This window comes from Bufo bufo, chromosome 1, assembly GCF_905171765.1.
Source record: "Bufo bufo chromosome 1, aBufBuf1.1, whole genome shotgun sequence".
Lineage (NCBI taxonomy): Eukaryota > Metazoa > Chordata > Amphibia > Anura > Bufonidae > Bufo > Bufo bufo.
In genome coordinates this window covers 199021456-199047045 of record NC_053389.1, presented here as the reverse complement: position 1 = coordinate 199047045, position 25590 = coordinate 199021456, and positions in this window count along the sequence as shown.

The window sequence follows — 25590 nt, the reverse complement described above, 5'->3', positions numbered from 1 at the left end:
CGGGACGAAGTTCGAGTCGGGTTCGGATCCCGAACCCGAACATTTCCGGGAAGTTCGGCCGAACTTCTCGAACCTGAACATCCAGGTGTTCGCTCAACTCTAGTCGTAAACAGCTGTACGGGCACATGACAGGGCGCAGAAGGAAAGGAATGCCATACGGTTTTTGGAAGGCAGATTTTGAGGACTTTGTTTTTTGCCACCGTGTCCCATTTGAAGCCCCCCTGATGCACCCCTAGAGTAGAAACTCCAAAAAAGTGACCCCATTTTAGAAACAACACCCCTCAAGTTATTCAAAACTCATTTTACAAACTTTGTTAACCCACTTTGTTAACCCTTTAGGTGTTTCACAAGAATTAATGGAAAATAGAGATAAAATTTCACTTTTTTGGCAGATTTTCCATTTTAACAATTTTTTTCCAGTTACAAAGCAAGGGTTAACAGCCAAACAAAACTCAATATTTATGGCTCTGATTCTGTAGTTTACAGAAAGGAAACCCCCTATATGTGGTCGTAAACTGCTGTACAGGCACACGGCAGGGCGCAGAAGAAAAGGAATGCCATACGGTTTTTGGAAGGTAGATTTTGCTGGACTGGTTTTTTGACACCATGTCCTATTTGAAGCCCCCCTGATGCACCCCTAGAGTAGAAACTCCAAAAAAGGTGACCCCATTTTAGAAACTACGGGATAGTGTGGCAGTTTTTTTGGTACTATTTTAGGGTACATATGATTTTTGGTTGCTCTATATTACACTTTTTGTGAAGCAAAGTAACAAGAAATATCTGTTTTGGTGCCGTTTTTATTTTTTATTTACAACATTCATCTAACAGGTTAGATCATGTGGTATTTTTATAGAGCAGGTTGTCACGGACGCGAATATACCAAATATGACTACTTTTTTTGGTTGTTTGTTTCAGTTTTACATAACAACGCATTTTTTTTATTTTTTTGATTCTTTAGTGTCTCCACATTCTGAAAGCCATAGTTTTATTTATTTTTTGGGTGACTGTCTTGTGTAGGGGCTAATTTTTTTTGGGATGAGATGACGTTTTAATTTGCACTATTTTGGGGTGCGTATGACTTTTTGATCGCTTGCTATTACACTTTTTGTGATGTAAGGTGACAAAAAATGTTTTTACACCGTTTTTATTTTTTTACGGTATTCACCAGTGGGGTTAGGTCATGTGATATTTTTATAGAGCAGGTTATTACAGATGCGGCGATACCTAATATGTATACTTTTTTTTTATGTTTGAAAAAAAAAGTATTTTAGTTTTTGGGCGATTATCTTAAGTAGGATATGATTTTTGCGGGATGAGATGATGGTTTGATTAACACTATTATGGGGTGCGTATGACTTTTTGATCGCTTGCTATTACACTTTTTGTGGTGTAAGGTGACAAAAAATGTTTTTTTTTTGCACCTTTTTTTTTTTCAAGGTGTTCACCTGAGGGGTTAGATCATGTGATATTTTTATAGACCAGGTTATTATGGATGCGGCGATACCTAATATGTATACTTTTTTTATTTACTTAAATTTTACACAATAACAGCTTTTTAAAAACAAAAAAAATGTTTTAGTGTCTCCATATTCTGAGCCATAGTTTTTTTATTTTGTAGGCGATTGTCTTAGTTAGGGGCTCAATTTTTTGTGGGATGAGATGACGGTTTGATTGGCACTATTTTTGGGTGCAAATGACTTTTTGATCGCTTGCGATTACACTTTTTGTAATGTAAGGTGAAAAAAAAAGCTTTTTTTACACCGTTTTTATTTTTTATTTTTTTACGTAGTTCACCTGATGGGTTAGGTCATGTGAAATTTTTATAGAGCAGGTTCTTACGGATGTGGCGATACCTAATATGTATCCTTTTTTTAATTTACTTAAGTTTTACACAATAACAGCTTTTTAAAAAAAAAAAAAATGATGTTTTAGTGTCTCCATATTCTGAGCTATAGTTTTAAAAAATTTGGGGAGATTGTCTTAGGTAGGGTCTCATTTTTTGCGGCATGAGGTGACGGTTAGATTTGTACAATTTTGGTGGTCATACGCCTTTTTGATCGCTTGCTGTTGTACTTTTAATGATGTAAGGTGACCAAAAAATGGTTTATTTAGCACAGTTATTATTTTTTATGGTGTTCATCTGAGGGGTTAGGTCATGTGATATGGTTATATAGCCGGTTGATACGGACGCGGCGATACCTAATATGTCTACTTTTCTTTTTTTCCCTTATTTTTACACATTTTTTTTTTCACTTTATTTGGGGAAAACAACATTTTTTTGTTGTTTGTTTTTACTTAAAACTTTAAATTTTTGGGGGGAAAACTTTATTTTTTCTACTTTGTTTTCTCTTTATTTTTTGTCCCACTTTGGGACTTCAACCTTTGGGGGTCTGATGCCCTTTACAATGCATTCTAATACTTCTGTATTGGAATGCATTGGCTGTATGAGTAATACAGTGTGTATTACTCATACAGCTTCCTGCCTGTGAGATCCAGGGGGCTGGATCTCACAGGCTCTTCACCGGAAGGCAGCCCCGATGCCTAAGGAAGGCATCACGCTGCCTTCCATGCCATCGGGTCCCCATTACAGCAGCACGGGGACCCGATGGCAGCGCCAATCCCCGCCGGAATGACCCGTATACGCTGAAAACAGCAGGTCTGAATTGACCTGCGGTTTGAGGCGATCGCCGATACGCGGGGGTTACAGGACCCCCCTCGGCATTGTCGCAGAGTGCCTGCGGAATGATATCAGCAGGCACTCTGTTCCGATCACCGCCCGCCGCGCAGCGGTGATCGGAAATACACAGGGCGTACCTGTGCACCCTGTGTCCTTAAGTACCGGGACATCAGGCGTACAGGTACGCCCTGTGTCCCCAAGAGGTTTATAGATTGTGACAGTCTTTGCAAAATTTCTAATTGTTTTCGAGTCTCCTCTCATGTGCCTGCTCTAAGTGAAGTGAAGTTATATGTCCTTTGCAGGGGCGTAGGTAAAGGCTCATGGGTCTTGGTGCAAGAGTTCAGCTTATGCCCCCTTCCCTTAGTGCTTTGTGGCCAGGGGCAGGGAAGCACATTGCCTTCCTGCTGCCTGGGGCAAAAATTTAAATGCCACCCTTCCTTCTCCCATGCCAAATTCTTGACCTAACCCCTTTTTCCAGCCCGAAGTGTAACTTGACCAGCATGCACTTTCTATAATACCAGTGTCTTCTTATGTGGCACAATGGTCTTTGGACCCCTTCAGGCTCCTGGTCCTGGTAGCGACTGCACCCCCTATATCTATATCCCTGGTCCTTTGTGTAACATTAGGCAGTCACAGAAGATTAAAATAGAGATAATGAAGATACAATATAATGCTTTAAATTGAATATTAACCATTGCTCACAATTATTATCTGAATACATTTTAGCAGATTCTGAGCTGCATCATTTTTAGATTTATCTTTATGACATTTGGAGCTTTGATACGGGGCTCCAGATCCCTTGCATAGACCGAGAATTCTGTTAAAATTCAGACTTCCTTCAGCAACCACTAGAGGGAGCTTACTGTATACTGGTTATACATTTATCTCCATAATAGAACAGTGTGCAGTTTCATCCTATGCTCTCCCTATTGGTAGCTGCATGCAATTACAACTATATTATTTATATCTATGTAAAAAATTCGGAGCTCTGTATCAGAAAAATGAAGAGCAGATTACTAAAAATGAATAAAAAAATAGATGTATATGTAATACTAGCGGAAAATACAAATGTGATAGCACTCTGCATCCAGCATTCTGCCCTGCCTCCATGCTGGATGAGGCATTGGTGTACATTTTGGCCAAAGCGTAATAAGCCACTCACCACGTCAAGGTCGCCTCTATTGAGTGGTCCCTAACACTAGTTCCTACCTGTTTATGGGCCATGACAGCCACACAAAGTCCAGGGAATGCAGGTCAGCATGCAAGCCAAGCACACTCTGCTTTTAACCCCGTCCGGTGCCATTACAGCTATCATCGGATCCAGTGATGCAAGTACCAACATGCACGCTGAGCCCACCATATACTTCTCCTAGAGCCAAATGGCTACTCGTAGGTTCTATATAAGCAGACTCAGTTTTATACTGACTTTAAAACCAGCCTCCAGGACAGATTGACTGGTCAGGTGTGCATGACTCCAAGGAGATCGCCACGCCTCCCATATATACTACAAAGAAAAAATGTGGGGGATTGAGTCAGCACAACCTGTATATAGGTGCACATCACTATGGCGAAATACATATACAAACGGAAAATACAAATGTGATAGCACTCTGCATCCAGCATTCTGCCCTGCCTCCATGCTGGATGAGGCATTGGTGTACATTTTGGCCACAATGTAGGGCTCAGCGTGCATGTTGGTACTTGCATCACTGGATCCGATGAAAGCTGTAATGGCACCGGACGGGGTTAAAAGCAGAGTGTGCTTGGCGTGCATGCTGACCTGCATTCCCTGGATTTTGTGTGGCTGTCATGGCCCATAAACAGGTAGGAACTAGTGTTAGGGACCACTCAATAGAGGCGACCTTGACGTGGTGAGTGGCTTATTACGCTTTGGCCAAAATGTACACCAATGCCTCATTCAGCATGGAGGCAGGGCAGAATGCTGGATGCAGAGTGCTATCACATTTGTATTTTCCGTTTGTATATGTATTTCGCCATAGTGATGTGCACCTACATACAGGTTGTGCTGACTCAATCCCCCACATATGTAATACTAGACCTATAACACAATGATGATAAAAAGTGGAGATCCACTTCAAATAGGTTAGAGAACTATAGCTCCGGGGAAACAAAACGGATGGAGGAAGTTCATCTTTCCTACAGTAACAGACGTTTTATCTTTAATAAGGGTGAATATTGTTGAGCAGAGGGGGCAAGAAAAGTGAAATTATAGGAAAAAAGTGTCATTAGAATTCTATATTTTATGGTTCCATATGTAATTACTTTGATCAGAATCAGTACTATATAAAAAACTGATACTCAATTTATGATGCAAATATAATTGCTGGCCCTACAGCTCTGAAGCCCCTTGTCTTATTCACAATGGTTTGTAAAAAAAAAACTGCCGCCATATATCGTCCATGCCTAATGTTTTTTCCTCCTTGGAATCATTATGGCGTATTTTACAATGTCACATTTCTGCAAAGTTTTTAAGAGTTTGGCAAGATCCTGAAGTGCATAAGATTTCAATATGTTCTGTAGAGCTAAGGAGCTATACTATTAAAGAAATGAGCCCATGGCAGTTTGGGACTCTGTGCTTGACTGAGCATTATGGGAGATGACATTCAAGAACAGCTGTGCTGAACATTACTTATGCATGACTTAGGGCGGAGGTAAGCAACCTGAGGCTCTCCAGCTGTTGTGGAACTATGTGGCCCAGGAATACAAGGTAGACTCAGCAAAATGGATGAATATTACTGAAACATGTTTGGAAATTCAGTCCCCAAACAAGAGATCTGTAAATCAGTTACCTTTAATTTAAAGTATTAGTGAGTAGGTTCATCCTATAAAAATATAATAGGGCTCGCTTCAGGTGTGAACTGGCCATGGACCCCACAGGGAAACTTCCTGGGGGCGCCTGAGCCACCCTCATGGCTTCCGGCAGGGTACATGCTACTCAGCATTGATTAATTCTAGGGGCATCAGGTACTTATGCATTTGGTCAGAGGCTGCAGGTGCCCTCCTGAATTCAACAATATCATCACCATCCTCAGGGCTTTGATACAGTTGAATACTGCAGCAGGGGTGGCATTATTTTGTGCAGCACTGCAGTATTTGGTTTTGCTGAGTCAGTATTTTGTGCTGTAGTCTGGTATTTGGTTTTGCTAGGGCAGTATTTTGTGCTGCACTGTGGTATTTTGTTCTGCCTTCTGTCAATTTGGACCCGCTTACAACATAGGGACCACTTTTAGTTTTCTTCCAGGACCACTGTAAGTTTGCCAGTCTGCCTCTGGCTTGTGTAAAGAAGAACTCCCACAACAATTTGTATTCTCTGACCTGTTAGAAAGGTACATCATGTTAACTGTAGTGAAGGTAATCTTCTTACCAGTGACTATTTGTGAGTTATAACCTCCCTTCTGATCCTCAGTTGTGTCATGTGACCAGTGCTCTGTCTTTTCCAATAATACAGCATCTTATGTGTGGACCAGAAGCCTATTTCTCTATCTATTCTTATGGGAGCCTCAATGTCAGTCTCATAGGAATGAATAGTAAAGTAACTAACCTCCTGTCCTGTGTCAGTTGAAGATCAGAGTGCTGGTCACATGACACAGCTGAGGATCAGAAAGGAGGTGATAACTCACAAATACAGTCACCAGTAAGATTACATTCACTACAGATTACATGATTTACCTTTCTAACAGGTCAGAGAATAAACATTGTGTGGCAGTGCTTATTATCATTATAGTCATTCCCCATAGACTTACCGTATTTTGGGATTATAAGGATCATTGGACTATAAGATGTCCCCCAGTTTTAGACCACAGATAATTATAAAAATATTTTCTACTTATTAAACTTTCCCTGCTGTTTTACTGAAGTGGAGGGATAAAGGTCACTAACTTTGGGGTATAGTATAGAGGGGGTTAATAGTTAATAAAAAAAAAATAATTCTTACAAGCAATGTACTGGCTTCCTGTTCTGGCCTCTCCCACTCGTGACATCTCAATGGTCCTTTATTTGCAGTTATTCTGAGCTTTTATCTCCTTTCAATGCAGTTGGAGGCCTTCACCATGGAGAGGGCTGTGTTTTTCAGTCCCCTCCATGATTACTGACCCTCCTCTTCTTTCTGTACTTATCACACATATTGGTGCTGGGCAGAGAGAGACAGAATTGTGCAGAGGGATACCTCTCTCACCGATACAGCAAAGTTTTACATGCACCAAATCATTAAAAGTGAGTCTGTCACTTACTTTTCACTAATAAAACTACCTGCAGTGGCCAGCAGTACATGTAAACACCATTCAGAGCATGCCTGTATGTCCTTGAATGTCCAGAAAAATAACTTTTATACAAATGCAAAACATATCCAAAGTGCCCAGGTGGGCGGGCTTTCCTTTTCAAAGTGCCCAACCCTGTCTCTTTTCCCCATTGTTTGTCCCTCCCTTATTGCATCACCAGTTACTGTGGGAAAACAAGAGTGTCCTATTATACAGCAGCCTGGCCTCATCCACATGTAGTACAGTGTCCTTGTCTTCGTCATCATCAGTTACTGCTTCTCCCCCCTCAGACTATTCCCCATCCTCCGCTTTATCGGCAGCTATTGATAACTCTACACTCCCAGCAATTTACTGGTGCACAAGCTTAACTCCCACTTGACCAAGTTGCTGGTGGTGCAGTCACTGCCTTACCACTTAGTGGATTCAGCTGCCTTTCATAGTGTGCACTTAACCTTGCTGGAATATACCTAGACAGCATTATTTAAAAAAAAAGCCATCCCTGCCTCATGTAGAGGAGAATGTGGGCTGCTGCTTGCAATTCTTGCTGTGCAGCAAGGTGCACTCCACCATAGACACCTGAAGTAGCTGTTATAGGCAAGGACAGTATATGTCCTTCACAGCCAACTTGGTCAATACTTTTTGCAGCAGTGATACAGCACAGAAGTAATAAGGCCAGGTCCTCTTTACACCTTCTCATTTGTTTCGGTCTGGTTCCCAACTCACTGGAATTACACATTGCATATGCTCGGGAGCATCTTTATGAGCAGAGTAAAGCGATGAATGACTTTGTCATGTACCTGACCACTTCAGCAGGGAGCATGTGTTGTTTCAAAGTTAGACAGTGTCAGCTCATCAGAGAAGCCTGTCGTGTACTATGGCCATTCAAAGAGACCACCAGATTTGCCAGTAGGGACAACTGTGGCATCAAAGATTTCATCCTCCTGATATTTATCCTAAAGCAGAAACTCACATTGATGCAACAAGGGATGGTGGAAGATGAACAGCATAAACATCTTGCTGGACCCTCTGGCTGGAGAAAGTCCCATAAAGGAGAATGAGGCTGCTACTGATTATGTCAATGACACCGGTCATAATGACCAATCATCTCAATGGGGATGGGAATGGGGGGGGTGGATCCGAAAATAACTCGGTCCTCAGGCACACTGGCGAGAATGACAAGCTTTGTGCTTGTTTACTTGCTTATGTAATAACAGGCGTATCCTCACCATCAAGCAATCTGATGATTACTGGATAGCTATGCTTTTATACCCTCGCCATCAAACCAAATTGCTTTATTACCAGGATACACTGTGTACGCAGCTTGCCACAGCTTTCATCGAGCATACTCCTTCTGCTCGCATGTCTGACCAGGAGGCCCCTCTCTGCCACTGCATAGATATCCCCCTTACACCATCTCCGCTACCACAAGCAGCAGAAGCAACAGCCAGTTCAGTTTAATCAACATTATGGAGCAGTTTTTCCTTATCTGCCGCATCAGGCTGACACAAGTCAGCAAACGGAGACTTACCACCTCAACAACCAGGTTCAGTACTGCCTAGACTCTGGCCTTTCCCTAGTGCTTACCGTGTTCCTTGACCCCATGGACCTCTGCCCCCATTAAGGCATCATTTTGGATGCTTGGTCCCAACAAGCCACTTTTTTTCTGATAATACCATATGTGTTTTAACATCATCTGCCTCCAACAAGGAACAATTTTTAGAAGGTTTTTAATATGATAAAGCATACCAAATGTGACAGCACAGTGTGTTTTTTAAACACATTGGTGGAGATTTATCAAATTGGTGTAAAGTAGATCTGGCTTAGTTGCCCATAGCAACAAATCAGATTACACCTTTCATTTTTCACAGCTTCTTTGGAAAAGGAAAGGTGGAATCTGATTAGTTGCTATGGGTAACTAAGCCAGTTCTACTTTACACCAGTTTGATGACTCTCCCCCCAATGATTGTTAACACCTTCAACCGTGTTTACCCATAGCTATATATATCAGTGACATAATTTGTAATTGCTGTCATTGCATTTATTAGGCAAATGAGTATTTTGACCACATCATCCTCTTTATGCATGTTGTCTTACTCCAAGCTGTATAGGCTCGAAAGCCTACTACCAATTAAGCATATTAGGTGATGTGCATCTCTGTAATGAGAAGGGGTGTGGTCTAATGACATCAACACCCTATATTAGGTGTGCATAATTATTAGGCAACTTCCTTTCCTTTGGCAAAATGGGTCAAAAGAAGGACTTGACAGGCTCAGAAAAGTAAAAAATAGTGAGATATCTTGCAGAGGGATGCAGCACTCTTAAAATTGCAAAGCTTCTGAAGCATGATCATCGAACAATCAAGCGTTTCATTCAAAATAGTCAACAGGGTCGCAAGAAGCGTGTGGAAAAACCAAGGCGCAAAATAACTGCCCATGAACTGAGAAAAGTCAAGCGTGCAGCTGCCAAGATGCCACTTGCCACCAGTTTGGCCATATTTCAGAGCTGTAACATCACTGGAGTGCCCAAAAGCACAAGGTGTGCAATACTCAGAGACATGGCCAAGGTAAGAAAGGCTGAAAGACGACCACCACTGAACAAGACACACAAGCTGAAACGTCAAGACTGGGCCAAGAAATATCTCAAGACTGATTTTTCTAAGGTTTTATGGACTGATGAAATGAGAGTGAGTCTTGATGGGCCAGATGGATGGGCCCGTGGCTGGATTGGTAAAGGGCAGAGAGCTCCAGTCCGACTCAGACGCCAGCAAGGTGGAGGTGGAGTACTGGTTTGGGCTGGTATCATCAAAGATGAGCTTGTGGGGCCTTTTCGGGTTGAGGATGGAGTCAAGCTCAACTCCCAGTCCTACTGCCAGTTTCTGGAAGACACCTTCTTCAAGCAGTGGTACAGGAAGAAGTCTGCATCCTTCAAGAAAAACATGATTTTCATGCAGGACAATGCTCCATCACACGCGTCCAAGTACTCCACAGCGTGGCTGGCAAGAAAGGGTATAAAAGAAGAAAATCTAATGACATGGCCTCCTTGTTCACCTGATCTGAACCCCATTGAGAACCTGTGGTCCATCATCAAATGTGAGATTTACAAGGAGGGAAAACAGTACACCTCTCTGAACAGTGTCTGGGAGGCTGTGGTTGCTGCTGCACGCAATGTTGATGGTGAACAGATCAAAACACTGACAGAATCCATGGATGGCAGGCTTTTGAGTGTCCTTGCAAAGAAAGGTGGCTATATTGGTCACTGATTTGTTTTTGTTTTGTTTTTGAATGTCAGAAATGTATATTTGTGAATGTTGAGATGTTATATTGGTTTCACTGGTAAAAATAAATAATTGAAATGGGTATATATTTGTTTTTTGTTAAGTTGCCTAATAATTATGCACAGTAATAGTCACCTGCACACACAGATATCCCCCTAAAATAGCTAAAACTAAAAACAAACTAAAAACTACTTCCAAAAATATTCAGCTTTGATATTAATGAGTTTTTTGGGTTCATTGAGAACATGGTTGTTGTTCAATAATAAAATTAATCCTCAAAAATACAACTTGCCTAATAATTCTGCACTCCCTGTAAAAGCTAAAAAAATGGGAAGGTGAGAAAGAACAATGTTCAAGCCAATTGTAGCATATTTGACTTGTGAAGAATCGATTTGATGAATCCATTTTAAAAAACAATTAGCCAAAGCTCACACAAAACAAAATTTAAAGAAATCTCTCAGTTGAAACTATTCTAAATGGCCCATAATTTATTTATGTAATCTACTTTATTTTTTTTTCCTGTTTCGTTGACAAATTAGGCACCTGAAGTTCAGGGTGTCCACTTTGAAGTCCATACACCAGTACACCGCTGGCATGTATAATAAAGGTGAACATAATAGCCATAATCTCTTACCTCAAAGCAGGGAATTATTACAGTAGAATAAACTATATTAGGTAATTACTATGTAATTTGAAGCCCTTGGGCCCTAGTGCAAAATCTGTAATAGGAACCCCACCTACCAAGTGCCATTTATAATATTGGTGCCTTCTTCTGTGACAGAGGGACCTTTGTATGCAACAGCCACCTCTACATGGATTTGCTTGCTGCATGTGAAACTTCTATGGTTGGCAGGTGCACATGCCGTCAATGTTCTAGGCATCTGTTCTTCATTAAAGTCAAAGGTGGTGCATATGATAGATCAGGGGTGCACAACCTTTTCTGGTTGGGGGCCACATTGTCAGCCTGAACCAATTCCAAGGGCTGAAAATAAAACTTAAAGTGGTATTACAAAATGAAATAATGTATTTATGGCGTACCGAACAAAGAGTATATACAGTAAATGTCTGGTTACAATTCCAGGACTCCCACCTAATGGGAGAATACATGAAAAATACATTTGAGCAGCCACAAGACATAGACATACATGCTTGTTACCAGATGGTTGGGGGCCGCACAGAATGGTATCGAGGGCCGCCCGCAGGTTGTGCATCCCTGTGTCAGATACACCACAATTATTAAGAGATGCACACCTCAAGTAGTATCTCAGCTAGTCTGCATCAGCAAGTTGGGAACTGGCATAGATTTCTGAACTACCTTGGCCATGCCTCGCGCTGTGCTCTCCTAGCCCCACAACACCCACTTTTATTAAAAAAAAAAAAAGTGCCAAGCACACAGCAAAACCACCAAAAGGTTGCTAATTACACAAGTGGGGCTTTTTTAACACCAGAAAAATGTCATATAAGGTATGATAAATTCCTCCCAATGACTTCTCTTGAGAATATTTTTGCCCTGGTGGCTATGCTGGGAAACAGGATTGGCCAGAAATGGAAGTTCTTTATTTCTAGTTTTATGTGCATGAACCAACAAGCCCAGGATGGACAATGCAGAAGGAAAAGTTAATTCATATCATTGACTATCATAAGTAAGTAGGGCAACATCTATGGATATGATGCATAGAGCACCCTGGAATAGTTTTTTCTTACAAGCTTCTTCTTAGAAATAAATTTACTTTAAGTTCTCTGCCATGAACAATGTGTCTCTACATTTCCTAACAGACAAAGCCACCTACATAAAAGTCCAGGGTAAGTGTTGTCTGTTTGAATCCCTTGATCAGTGGTTTGGAAACAATGTGATCAATAGGTGAAAGCACGAGTAATGTTTAACAATGTCTCCATTGTTTCTATGCAGTAGAAAGTCATCTTCCTCTGAATATTGTAAGGCCTCATGCACACGGCCGTTGTTTTGGTCCGCATCCGAGCCGCAGTTTTGGCGGCTCGGGTGCGGACCCATTCACTTCAATGCTGTCCGCATCCGTTGCTCCGTTCTGTGGCCCCGCAAAAAAAAATAAAACATGTCCTATTCTTTTCCACGCTTTGCGGACAACAATAGGCAGTTATATTAAAAGCTGTCCGTGCCGTTTCGCAAATTGCGGAACGCGCATGGACGCCATCCGTGTTTTGCGGACCGCAAAACACACCACGGTCGTGTGCATGTAGCCTAAGGCCTCCTGCACACGACCGTTTTTTTTTCACGTTTACTGGCCGTTTTTTGCGTTCCGTATACGGTCCATATACGGTCCGTATACGGAACCATTCATTTCAATGGTTCCGCAAAAAAAAGGAATGTACTCCGTATGCATTCCGTTTCCGTATTTCCGTTTTTCCGTTCCGTTCTAACATAGAACATGTCCTATTATTGCCCGCAAATCACGTTCCGTGGCTCCATTCAAGTCAATGGGTCCGCAAAAAAAAGGAACACATACGGAAATGCATCTGTATGTCTTCCGTTTCCGTTCCGTTTTTTGCTGAACCATCTATTGAAAATGTTATGCCCAGCCCAATTTTATCTATGTAATTACTGTATACTGTATATGCCATACAGAAAAACGGAACGGAAAAACAGAACAGAAACGGAAACAAAAAACGGAACAACGGATCAGTGAAAAACGGATTGCAAAACACTGAAAAAGCCATACGGTCGTGTGCAGGAGGCCTAAGAGAAAGGAAAAACACAAAGCTAACGTGACCTCCTAGAGAGATGCCTTTAATATATGGAAGAAGATGTCATACATTATACAGCCACTTTACATAACAGAAGTAAACATTCTTTGTAAAATCGTTTAAAGAGGACCTATCACCCCTCCTGATATGTCAGTTTTAGTAAATAATTTTAGTTCACATTGATTGAAAATTCTGGAGTGTCTATTCTTACAATTTTGTGTTGTTCCTCTATTATTCCTAGTAGATATTTAATTTTTTTACTAAATTGCCAACTGGTTGTTGCCAGTTGAGGGTGATTTCCTGCACAGTCTAAGGCCTCTTGCACACGACTGTATGCCCTCCGAGACATAAGGTCCGTGAGCAGGCCATATGTCTCGTAGCGGCATTGATCATGCGCACGGGTGCACACAGCATCATATATTACAATGATGCTCTGCACTTTGGGCAGCCCGCGGGGCTTTTGTCCTGCACTCATAAGATCATATGAGTGCGGGACAATAGCACCGCAGGTGACCCGACGTGCACATCATCATTGTAATCTATGATGCTGTGTAGTCCCGTGCGCATGATCAATGCCGCTCCGGGACATATGGCCTGCTCACGGAACTTATGTCTAGGAGGGCATACGGTTGTGTGCAAGAGGCCTTACAGTGTTCAAACATTGCAGCCAATTTTGACTGTGGAAGGACACACCCATGTGACAAGGGGAATGGTAACACCCGGTTAGCATTTCACATTTAAGTAGGATAATAAAGGAACAGCATAACAAACAGTAGTATGAAAAGATGCTCCAGATTTGGTCAATATAAGTAGTTACTAAAACAGGAATGTCAGAAAGATCCTGTATATATATATATATATATATATATAAAATATGTAGAAAGGCTATTAGGCCTGAATTTGTGGGAGGAGTAAGTCCCCTACTTAAACACCCATCCCCTACTCACCTCTGACGTTCGAGTTCAAGTGTTCCTTGGTCTACTTCCGGTTCGCGTGTGTCTGCAGGTTCGCGTCACTTCCGGTTCGGGCGTCTGACGTATTGGCTGCACGGCGGAAATCCTCAGTTTTTCGGCGGTCCGGTCTTGGCTTTCCAGCCTAATCGTAAGTTACTGCGCTACATTCCGGTCCCCACCACACCGCACGGTGGTCTCATCAAGGGACCGGAACGCACATTTCAAAATTTTACCGAGGACCACCCACGGTCCCCCTCACGTCGGCATTTAGGCGGCTCTTCCGCGCACCCGCCTGGGGGGTAATCATGCTGTTAAAAAAATAAAAATAAAAAATATACTGCATTCTATGTGGGTAGTCAAGTTACTATAAAGCAACCCTATTGTCTACAAACTTTCATTCATACTGTTCATTGTATTAAATCACATACCCAGTTTGGCCTGTCATCGCCACCTAGTGGTTCTTATGGTATTTTCTGTCTTATTCTGTATAAATGTATTTCCACTGCACCAAACCTATAGCAGCAGCTACTAGCATACTTCTTTGGAGGTTACCACGTAATAACTATTCACACAATACTATACTATGCCTTTACGTACAAAGTTAAGCTCAGCCCTATAAAAAAGTTTTCTTTGATCTCCATAGATCGTACTGTGTAATACGACAAAAAAAACTAAAATAAATAAATAAATTTGAAAAAAACAGGGGTTCTTCTCCTCTAAAAATCCAGGTTCTCTTTCTACAATAGCACCAACCGGTTTGCTCATTCTATATGGCAAACCCAGATTCTTGCTCTTAATCCAGATATAGTATTTATTTATTCCACTTTTCCTCACACAATACGCTCATACGTCACGCTCACTCAGATTTACATCTGTCTTAACCCCTTCAGGACCGGGCTCATTTTCACCTTAAGGACCAGGCCATTTTTTGGAAATCTGACCAGTGTCACTTTAAGTGCTAATAACTTTAAAACGCTTTGACTTATCTAGGCCATTCTGAGATTGTTTTTTCGTCACATATTGTACTTCATAACACTGGTAAAATGAAGTCAAAAAAATTATTTTTTTTGCACAAAAAAATACCTAATTTACCAAAAATTTGGAAAAATTTGCAAATTTCAAAGTTTCAGTTTCTCTACTTCTGTAATACATAGTAATACCCCAAAAAATTGTGATGACTTTACATTCCCCATATGTCTACTTCATGCTTGAATTGTTTTGGGAATGATATTTTATTTTTTGGGGATGTTATAAGGCTTAGAAGTTTAGAAGCAAATCTTGAAATTTTTCCGAAATTTACAAAAACTCAATTTTTAGGGACCAGTTCAGGTCTGAAGTCACTTTGCGAGGCTTACATAATAGAAACCACCCAAAAATGACCCCATCTAAGAAACTACACCCCTCAAGGTATTCAAAACTGATTTTGCATACATTGTTAACCCTTTAGGTGTTGCACAAGAGTTATTGGCAAATGGGGAGGAAATTTGAGAATTTCATTTTTTTGTCAAATTTTTCATTTTAACCCATTTTTTCCACTAACAAAGCAAGGGTTAACAGCCAAACAAGACTGTATCTTTATTGCCCTGACTCTGCCGTTTACAGAAACACCCAATATGTGGCCGTAAACTACTGTACGGCCACACAGCGGGGCGTAGAGTGAAAGGTGCGCCGTTTGGTTTTTGGAAGGCTGATTTTTATGGACTGGTTTATTTACACCATGTCCCATTTGAAGCCCCCTGATGCACCCCTAGAGTAGAAACTCCATAAAAGTGACCCCATCTAAGAAACTACACCCCTCAAGGTATTCAAAACTGATTTTACATACGTCATTAACCCTTTAGGTGTTGCACAAGAGTTATTGGCAAATGGAGATGAAATTTGAGAATTTCATTTTTTGCCTAATTTTCAATTTTAACCCATTTTTTCCACTAACAAAGCAAGGGTTAACAGCCAAACAAGACTGTATCTTTATTGCCCTGACGTTCACAGAAACACCCCATATGTGGCCGTAAACTACTGTATGGCCACACAGCGGGGCGTAGAGTGAAAGGTGCGCCGTTTGGTTTCTGGAGGGCTAATTTTGCTGGACTGTTTTTTTGACACCATGTCCCATTTGAAGCCCCCCTGATGCACCCCTAGAGTAGAAACTCCATAAAAGTGACCCCATCTAAGAAACTACACCCCTCAAGGTATTCAAAACTGATTTTACAAACTTTGTTAACCCTTTAGGTGTTGCACAAGATTTAATGGAAAATAGAGACACAATTTCAAAATTTCACATTTTTGGCAGATTTTCCATTTTAATATTTTTTTTACAGTTACAAAGCAAGGGTTAACAGCCAAACAAAACTCATTATTTATGGCCCTGATTCTGTAGTTTACAGAAGCACCCCATATGTGGTCGTAAACCGCTGTACGGGCACACGGCAGGGCGCAGAAGGAAAGGAATGCCATACGGTTTTTGGAAGGCAGGTTTTGCTGGACTGTTTTTTTTGACACCATGTCCCATTTGAAGCCCCCCTGATGCACCCCTAGAGTAGAAACTCCATAAAAGTGACGCCATCTAAGAAACTACACCCCTCAAGGTATTCAAAACTGATTTTACAAACGCTGTTAACCCTTTAGGTGTTCCACAAGAATAAATGGAAAATAGAGATTAAATTTCAAAATTTCACTTTTTCGGCAGATTTTCCATTTTAATATTTTTTTTCCAGTAACAAAGCAAGGGTTAACAGCCAAACAAAACTCTTTATTTATGGCCCTGATTCTGTAGTTTACAGAAACACCCCATATGTGGTCGTAAACTGCTGTATGGGCACGCGGCAGGGTGCAGAAGGAAAGGAATGCCATATGGTTTCTGGAAGGCAGATTTTGCTGGATTGTTTTTAGACACCATGTCCCATTTAAAGCCCCCTGATGCACCCCTAGAGTAGAAACTCCAAAAAAGTGGCCCCATTTTGGAAACTACGGGATACGGTGGAAGTTTTGTTGGTACTAGTTTAGGGAACATATGATTTTTGGTTGCTCTATATTACACTTTTTTGTGAGGCAAAGTAACAAAAAATAGAAATTCAGAAATTTCATCTCCATTTGCCATTAACTCTTGTGGAACACTTAAAGGGTTAACAAAGTTTGTAAAATCAGTTTTGAATACCTTGAGGGGTGTAGTTTCCAAAATGGGGTCATTTTTTGGAGTTTATACTCTAGGGGTGCATCGGGGGGGCTTCAAATGGGACATGGTGTCAAAAAACCAGTCCAGCAAAAACTGCCTTCCAAAAACCATATGGCGCTCCTTTCCTTCTGCGCCCTGCCGTGTGGCCATACAGCAGTTTACGACCACATATGGGGCATTTCTATAAACTAAAGAATCAGGGCAATAAATATTGAGTTTTGTTTGGCTGTTAACCCTTGCTTTGTTATGGGAAAAAATGAATTAAAATGGAAAATTTGCCAAAAAATAGCTGTTTTGGCACTGTTTTTATTTTTTAATATTTACAACGTTCATCTGACAGGTTAGATCATGTGCTATTTTTATAGAGCAGGTTCTTACGGACGTGACGATACCTAATATGTATACTTTTTTATTTATTTAGGTTTTACACAATAATATCATTTTTGACACAAAAAAAAAACATGTTTTAGTGTCTCCATAGTCTGAGAGCCATAGTTTTTTCAGTTTTTTGGCGATTGTCTCAGGTTGGGTATCATTTTTGCGGGATGAGATGACGGTTAGATTGGTACTATTTTGGGGTGCACATGACTTTTTGATCGCTTGCTATTACACTTTTTGTGATGTAAGGTAACAAAAAAATAGCTTTTTTGACACCGTTTTTTTTAATTTTTTTTTACAGTGTTCACCTGAGGGGTTAGGTCATGTGGTATTTTTATAGATCAGGTTCTTACGGACATGGCAATACCTAATATGTCTACCTTTTTATAATTTATCAGGGTTTTACACAATAATATTTTTGAAACAAAAAAAAAATCATGTTTTAGTATCTCCATAGTCTGAGACCCATAGTTTTTTTATTTTTTGGGCCATTGTCTCATGTAAGGGCTCATTTTTTGCGGGATGAGGTGACGGTTTGATTGGTACTTTTTTGGCGTACATGCGACTTTTTTGATCACTTTTATTACCTTTTTTGGGAAGTAAGGTGGGCAAAATTTCAATTTCCTCATAGTTTTTATTTTTTTATTTTTATGGCGTTCACCGTGCGGGGAAAGTAACATGACCGTTTTATAGATCAGGTCGTTACGGACGCGGCGATACCTAATATGTGTAGTGTATTTTTTTATTTTATTTTTTATTCAGTGATAAATGTGTTTTTTTGAAACTTTACTTTTTTCACTTTTTTTTACTTTTTTTTTGACCCAGACCCACTTGGTTCTTGAAGATCCAGTGGGTCTGATGTCTGTATAATACAGTACAGAACAATATATATTGTTCTGTACTGTATTTTACACTTGTCTGAACAGATCTATGCTTTTAGCACAGATCTGTTCAGCACCATGGACAGCAGGACGCCTGAGAGGCGTCCTGTTGCCATGGGAACCTTCCCCGTCTGCTCAGTACTGGTCAGAACTGCGCAGACGGGGAAGGGTAAGTACAGGGCTGAGGGGGGCTCTCTGGGGGCTCTCTCCCTCTCCCATCGGGGGGCTGCAAAGGCACAGCAGCCCCCCGATGAGAGAGGGAGAGAGCTCCCTGCGCTGTTAACCTTTTCCATACAGCGGTCCGTACGGACCGCTGTATGGAAAGGGTTAAACGGCTGACATCGCATCGCAGATGTCAGCCGTTTATACCAGGGTGCCAGCAATGTGCTGGCACCCTGGTATCCCCACTAGAAGCCAACGATCATTGAAAGGGAGGCGGGCGGGGGATCGCGATCCCGCCTGCCGCACCGCCCGCCTCCCGCAGCTTACCGCACCTCCCCACCGCCTGCGACACCCCCCCTGCACCACCCGCCCACATAACATCATTCAGGGGTGCAGGGGGGGTGAAAAAGCTTTATTTTGGGCATAGTAAAGTTTCTGATCCCCGCGGTCAGGGACCGCGGCGATCAGAAACCGCTACAAACCGCAGGTCTGAATTGACCTGCGGTTTGCAGCGATCGACGACATGGGGGGGTCACAGGACCCCCCTCGGCATTGACCTAAGGTGCCCGGCTGTGTGTGACAGCCGGGATCTCAGCGCTGTCACCATGTCTGCAGACATGGTGACAGTTTATGCCATGACGTGTATACTCATCATGGCGCGCTAAGTAGCAGTGCGCCATGACGAGTATACTCGTCATAGGTGGGGAATATTTTCACACTATCTCCTTCTCTGATCGCTTCCCTGACAGGAATTGGGGCGATCAGAGAAGGAGAAGCACATAGTCCCTCCCTAACCCCCTCTTACCTGCCCCGATGCGCTGTGATTGGTCCCTCTGCAGTAATGGACCAATCACAGCGATCGCGGGCGGGTCAGAGCTCCAATACAGCTCCTGCCGGCTTCTCTGGTTGCCTAGCAACCCCAGCACGCCGGCTTCACTGGAGCTTCAGCGCTTCGCTCCCTGCGCTGACAGTGAAAGCCGATCACGTACATGCACGTGGGAATGCGGTGAGGCACCACATTCCCCCACGTACATGTACGTGATGTTGCGTGAAGGGGTTAAAACCCTTAGGTTTTCATAAACATCAAACAAGCTTTGCTTCTCCTAAAAAATCGCTAGACCCCGGTTCTCGTCCCTTATATCCAGGTATAGTATTTGTTCTTTAACACTTCATTATTTATTTACTTCAGTTTCTGTTTAAGGCCGCAGTCAGCCTTCATTTTCATTTGCCACTCTCTCGTATCACTCATTTATGCACCCCAGTAATTCATGAGGCGCTCATACGCCACGCTCACAGATCTACATCTGTCTCAAACCCCTTAGGCTTCTTCGGCGATATCAACAACCGCTGGGCCTGTCTTTCATATATACTCAAAGATCAAATCCCCGGGTATAATCACTATCAAGGTTAGTATCCTACCATCACATAAATTCGCCAATTTATCCCATAGATGGTACGTGAACTGGCTCACAGGGTCTGGGTGTCAGACCTAGCTCACCGAGGCATGTACAAACCATCTCCCACCTCAACACGGAGGTACGGCTCAACGCCCAAATCATAGTTAAACGCCTCATTCGCTCTTCTATAGGGCCATATTCAGGGCCTCACTTTCCACGGCCACACGTTTTTAACCTTTTAACTGTCATCGAGAGGCCAACATCCCGCCACCACATCTGTGGCAACGTAGTTCACCTCGCCCACATAATAGATGGAGCCTCTCACCGCCACTTGGCATTAGCAGGGTCTCATCCGTCACTAGGCTAAGTTAAGTTTTTCGCTTCGGCAGTAACCTTACAGTCCAGTTCACAGGAGCAATTCCCCCCCCCCCCCGCCCACCCCTTGAAATAATTTTTCTCAGACGCCCCTACTAAATCCAACTCATTTAATTCATTTTCTAGAATGTCATCAAGATACATCTCCCATGAATGAGGTGCCTGATGAGGATATAATATCCACTCCTATCAGACCAGAATCCCCAGGAGTATCTCTCGCCCCTTCTACCCCTACGTCTCTGAAAGCATGGACTATACCAAAAATCACAACCGAACTTAGGCTTAGGGGCATCCCTTTTCCTGCTACGGCCAGAAAGGCGGAATTATACAGACTGTTAACCAACCAAGCCCCTGAGCCTAGGCCAGGCACAAGCTCTCAAAGTCAACCTTCTGGTGCATGCTTTGCCACCCAGGACACCCTTGTGGCAATCCTGGCCAACCTACAGACCTTAAACAGCAGGTTAAGCAAGGTGGAAAGTGCCATAGCCTCCCCAGGTAACCTTCCTGATCCTTCAGCCCCTATCCCGGCGGTACCCATGGCACCAACACCCGTCCCTACGCTTCCCCCTCCAGCTCCTGCTCCAGTCACGTCGCCTTTCGTGTCACCAGCTCACTCCGTCCCAGACTCCATTAGGAAAGAAATCCTAGATGGGAAGGACGTGTGTCTGGTGTCATTACCTATTGCCTCCCAAGACGTACTGGAGAACAGGGCTTATAATTTTGGCGATATCTTGGTGGTTCTTATAAACCAGATACGCAAGGCTCAACAAAAAATTGTCGATTCCCAATTTTGTTTTGGCCTTTGGGATATACCGTGATGTCATCTGCTCAGTATATCCCCACAGGAGAGAGGAACTGGACCTCTATCTCCATAAAGTGGTGGATTTGGGCGTTAAGTACAGGGGCTCATCTTTTTATGATTATCATAAATCGATATCAGCGAAAGCGGCGACACATTTGAAACAGTTTAATGTAAGAATTAACTGGTGTCAAATGGATACAGAACTATTTTGTCGCCACTTCGCTGGTCTGAGGCCCCCATCCTGCGCCATATGCAATTCCTCAACCCACTTGGCCGATTTGTGCCCTTCTATGGCCGACCCATCCACCCCCAACCCCACCCCTCAATCCTCTTCCACTCCTCACCTTAAACAGGAGGGCGGACAGCGGGATAAACTGGGGAGCCCCATTTCCTTTTTAGGGAAGGCTCAGGTGTGCAACAACTTCAATGCAGGTTCCTGCAGCTTCAGCGCTTGTAGATTGTTGCACATCTGCTCTATATGTTTCAGGGCACACACTAAGACCATGTGCCCGGCCAGGTTGTCCCATAACAAATGACTAACCGACGTTAATATCGACAACCTGGCTTTTTACTTAAAAAATCATCCAAGTAAACATCTGGTGGAGTATTTTACCCAGGGCTTTCTCACGGGTCTCATGGCCATTCCCTCAGGGATACTGGAATGCCCCAATCTCCTATCAGCCTGCCTAGACCCGGAGGCCACGGACGTTCTCCTCTCCACAGAAATAGCACAAGGTTTCATGATCGGCCCCTTCACCTCCTCACCATTTTCCTCCTGGCGCACTAACCCTATTGGTATAGCATGATTATTGATTTATCGGCACCGCACTCTTCTTTTGTTCCTAGCATCAACGCACTCATTCCCGCAGACGAATTCTCACTACAATACGTAAAAATAGACAACGCTATACAAACCATCATTTCAACTGGTAGCAACGCTTGGCTTAGTAAAACAGATATTACGAACGCATTCAAATTACTGCCCATGGAGCCATCACTTTGGCACTTGCACGGTGTTAAATGGCAAAACAGGTACTATTTTTCCATGCGACTCACTTTTGGGTCCAGAAGCAGCCCTAAACTGTTTGATATTTTCGCAGAAACTCTATGCTGGCTGCTTCTGAACATTATTAGGTGTCACGCCGTCATTCACTACTTGGATGACTTCCTCATCATAGAACCAAGCACACGCACACCCACCGATATCCTCAGCACCTCTGCACTTTTCTCCACCCTCGGGGTACCTTTGTCTCCCGCCAAAACAATTGGCCCCACTACAAAACTCACTTTCTTGAGGATAGAGCTAGACTCTGGTACCTTCTGAGCCAGCCTTCCCCCTGAAAAACTGGGGAGGGGAAATAGATATGTTCCTGTGGAATGATGTATGCACCAGGAAAGAACTTCAGTCCTTATTGGGGTCCCTGAATTTTGCGATGTGCATCGTTCCGCAGGGCAGATCTTTTGTGTCCAGGCTCCTTTGTCTGCTTCACGGGGTACCAGATGCCTGCGCAATTGCGTTGGACCATCACGCCAAAGCTGACCTACTCATGTGGGGGAAGTTTTTGACTCAATGGAACGGTATCTCCATGTTTATTCCCCCTCTCTCCGACTCCTCTCCCTGCCTTTACACTGACGCTGCAGCCAACACGGGTTTTGCAGCTATATTTGGTAATCACTGGTTTAGGGGTCACTGGCCAGCTGAGACGGATGCCTTGCCGGGGTTTAGAGAAACTTCAGCTCTGTTTGAAATTTACCCCATTGTGGCGGCCGCACACACTTGGGGTCACCTCTGGTCCGGCAAGGCAGTAAAGTGTTATTCCGACAACTCGTCAGCTTGCGACATCATTAATAAAGGGCGCTCTTCCTCTCTTACCATTATGCGGCTGATTCGCAAGCTGACCTGGTTGGCAGCAACCGTCCAGTTCCACTTAATTTGCCTTCACATCCCGGGTATTCACAACACGGCTGCTGACGCTCTGTCTCGTTCTCAATTTCAGGTGTTTTTCCAGGCACTCCCGTCAGCCCACCATCAACCATCCAGAACACCGAATTTTCACTAGTTAATCTTTGATTGAACACACTTATGCACCATGCTAGGACTCTTACGCACCAAGCACTATCTCCAAACACTACTATCACCTACAGTAGGGCGCTTACCCTTTTCAACAAATTTACAGCTGAATTCGGATTACAAGGTGATTTCTTAACCCAAACTATAGTGGCTTTTGCCTCTTTTTGCCACTTACACTTAAAACTTTCCCACAACACAATTAAATTATACCTCACGGGGGTGCAGCATCACAGCCTCACAAATTTCCCTAACAATACCCCCTTTTTGTCATCATACCCCATCAAGAGAATCTTGAAGGGGATCTCTAAAGTATCGGTTCCACCCATCACCACCAGAATACCTATAGACGGGCCTATCTTTAGAGCACTTAGCAACCTCCTCGACGAATCCCCTTTTGATCCCAACACTAACCTGGTGATCAAATCTTCATTCTCCGGGCATTCTTTTCGTATAGGAGCCGCTTCATCAGCTTCTAGCACTAACACACCGGTCCACATCATAAAGAGACTGGGTTGCTGGAAGTCCTCTATATACAATACGTATATTCCACGACCAGAAAGAGAACTTCGCCAAGCCTTCAGGAATTTAGTCATGTAAACAAATGCAATAAAGTGTGGTTTTTGAACTTCTCTTTGCCCTCTTTTATTTACAGGCCCACTCGGACGTTGGTTTCGGCACACCACAACCAACTTTTATCTCTGACATTATCCATTACATATTAAATTCCGAGCACAAGTAGAAAGGCCATTAGGCCTGAATTTGTGGGAGGAGTAAGTCCCCTACTTAAACACCCATCCCCTACTCACCTCTGACGTTCGAGTTCAAGTGTTCCCCACCCACCGGCACCCTTAGAACATACAATTCTCCTTGGTGGGCCCTCTTTTATTTACAGGCCCACTCGGACGTTGGTTTCGGCACACCACAACCAACTTTTATCTCTGACATTATCCATTACATATTAAATTCTGAGCACAAATATATATATATATACACAGCAGGAACCCCGCCCCTGAGGACCATCCATACATTTTTATGCGCATTGTTTTTCTAGCAAGTGGTAGATATGTACATGAACCTACTTCCTGAAGGTCATTTTGCATTTGAACTATGACCTAGTGTTGAAAACAGAGGTTTTATCTATAGTAAGAGAATGCAACTGCTATAAAGTGTAGTGGGAGGGTAGGCACTGTCAGAAGGGCTGTCAGTAGGGGAGCTTATAGTTTAGGCCGGGTTCACACCAAAATTTCATTTTCCGTTCTTCTGATCTGTCAGAACAGAAAAATAAACAAAAAACGGATCCTGTATTTTACGCATCCATTACGCTCAGTTATGCACATTTTGCATTTATTTTAGCCAGTTTCATCTGAGATCCAATTTTTAAACGGAAAAAAGTCCTGCACATGCATTTTTTTCTGGCCTTAAAGATTCATGCCACTACAATTCAGTAGATACAATGAATATGTATAAATTCATATGTAGTTAGGTTACCCTATTACTGGCGGCGTGTATCCAGCACTGTAAAAAAAAATTAGACTAGCACATCCAAAGTCATAGGTGCACATCCATAAAGCTAAGGCTACTTTCACATCTGCACTTTCACTTTCTGCTATTGAGATCTGCAGCATTTTTCTGTCCGCGATGTTGCGTGGAGCAAGACTGATCTGTCATGACTAGAGTTGAGCGGACACCTGGATGTTCGGGTTCGACGGGTTCGACCGAACTTCACAAAAAAGTTTGAGTTCTGGACCCGAACTTGACCCTGAACCCGAACCCAATTCAAGTCAATGGGGACCCGAACTTTGGAGCATTAAAATGCCTATAAAAAAGTCATGGAAAGGGCTAGAGGGCTGCAAAAGGCAGCAAAATGTGGTTAAGAGCATGGCAAGTGCTCTGCAAACAAATGTGGATAGGAAAATGACTTTAAATAACATAAAATACGTAAAAAAATAAAATAATAATCTTGATCTGGGAGGACGAGGTCCATATGGAGTAAGAGCTTGAGAAGGCGGTGGATGTGGCGGTGTAGGTGGAAGCAGCGGTGGAGGAGGAGGAGGTAGCCTACACTGCTTTTTGGTTTTACATTTTTATTATTATTTTTTATTAGGGTACACCCAAAACATTGGGAAATATAACCTGTGATAACCCCCTCCAGTCATGCTAAACACACGTTCAGACAATACACTGGCTGCAGGGCAGGCCAGCACCTCCAAGGCGTAAAGGGCAGGATCAGGCCATGTGGCCAATTTGGAGACCCATCAGTCAGTTCGTGTAAGGATGAAATTTAATTGTGATCGAGCGGAAATATGAGAAAAGTTATTACAGCAGAAGAATCGAAGGAAAGGAGGGGGCGCACTGCAATTACCCACTCCCGACTTGGGGAGGTAGTGACGATAAATAACAATACAGGACTCTTCAGATGCCCTGTTATTGGAATGAGTAATAAAAAATTA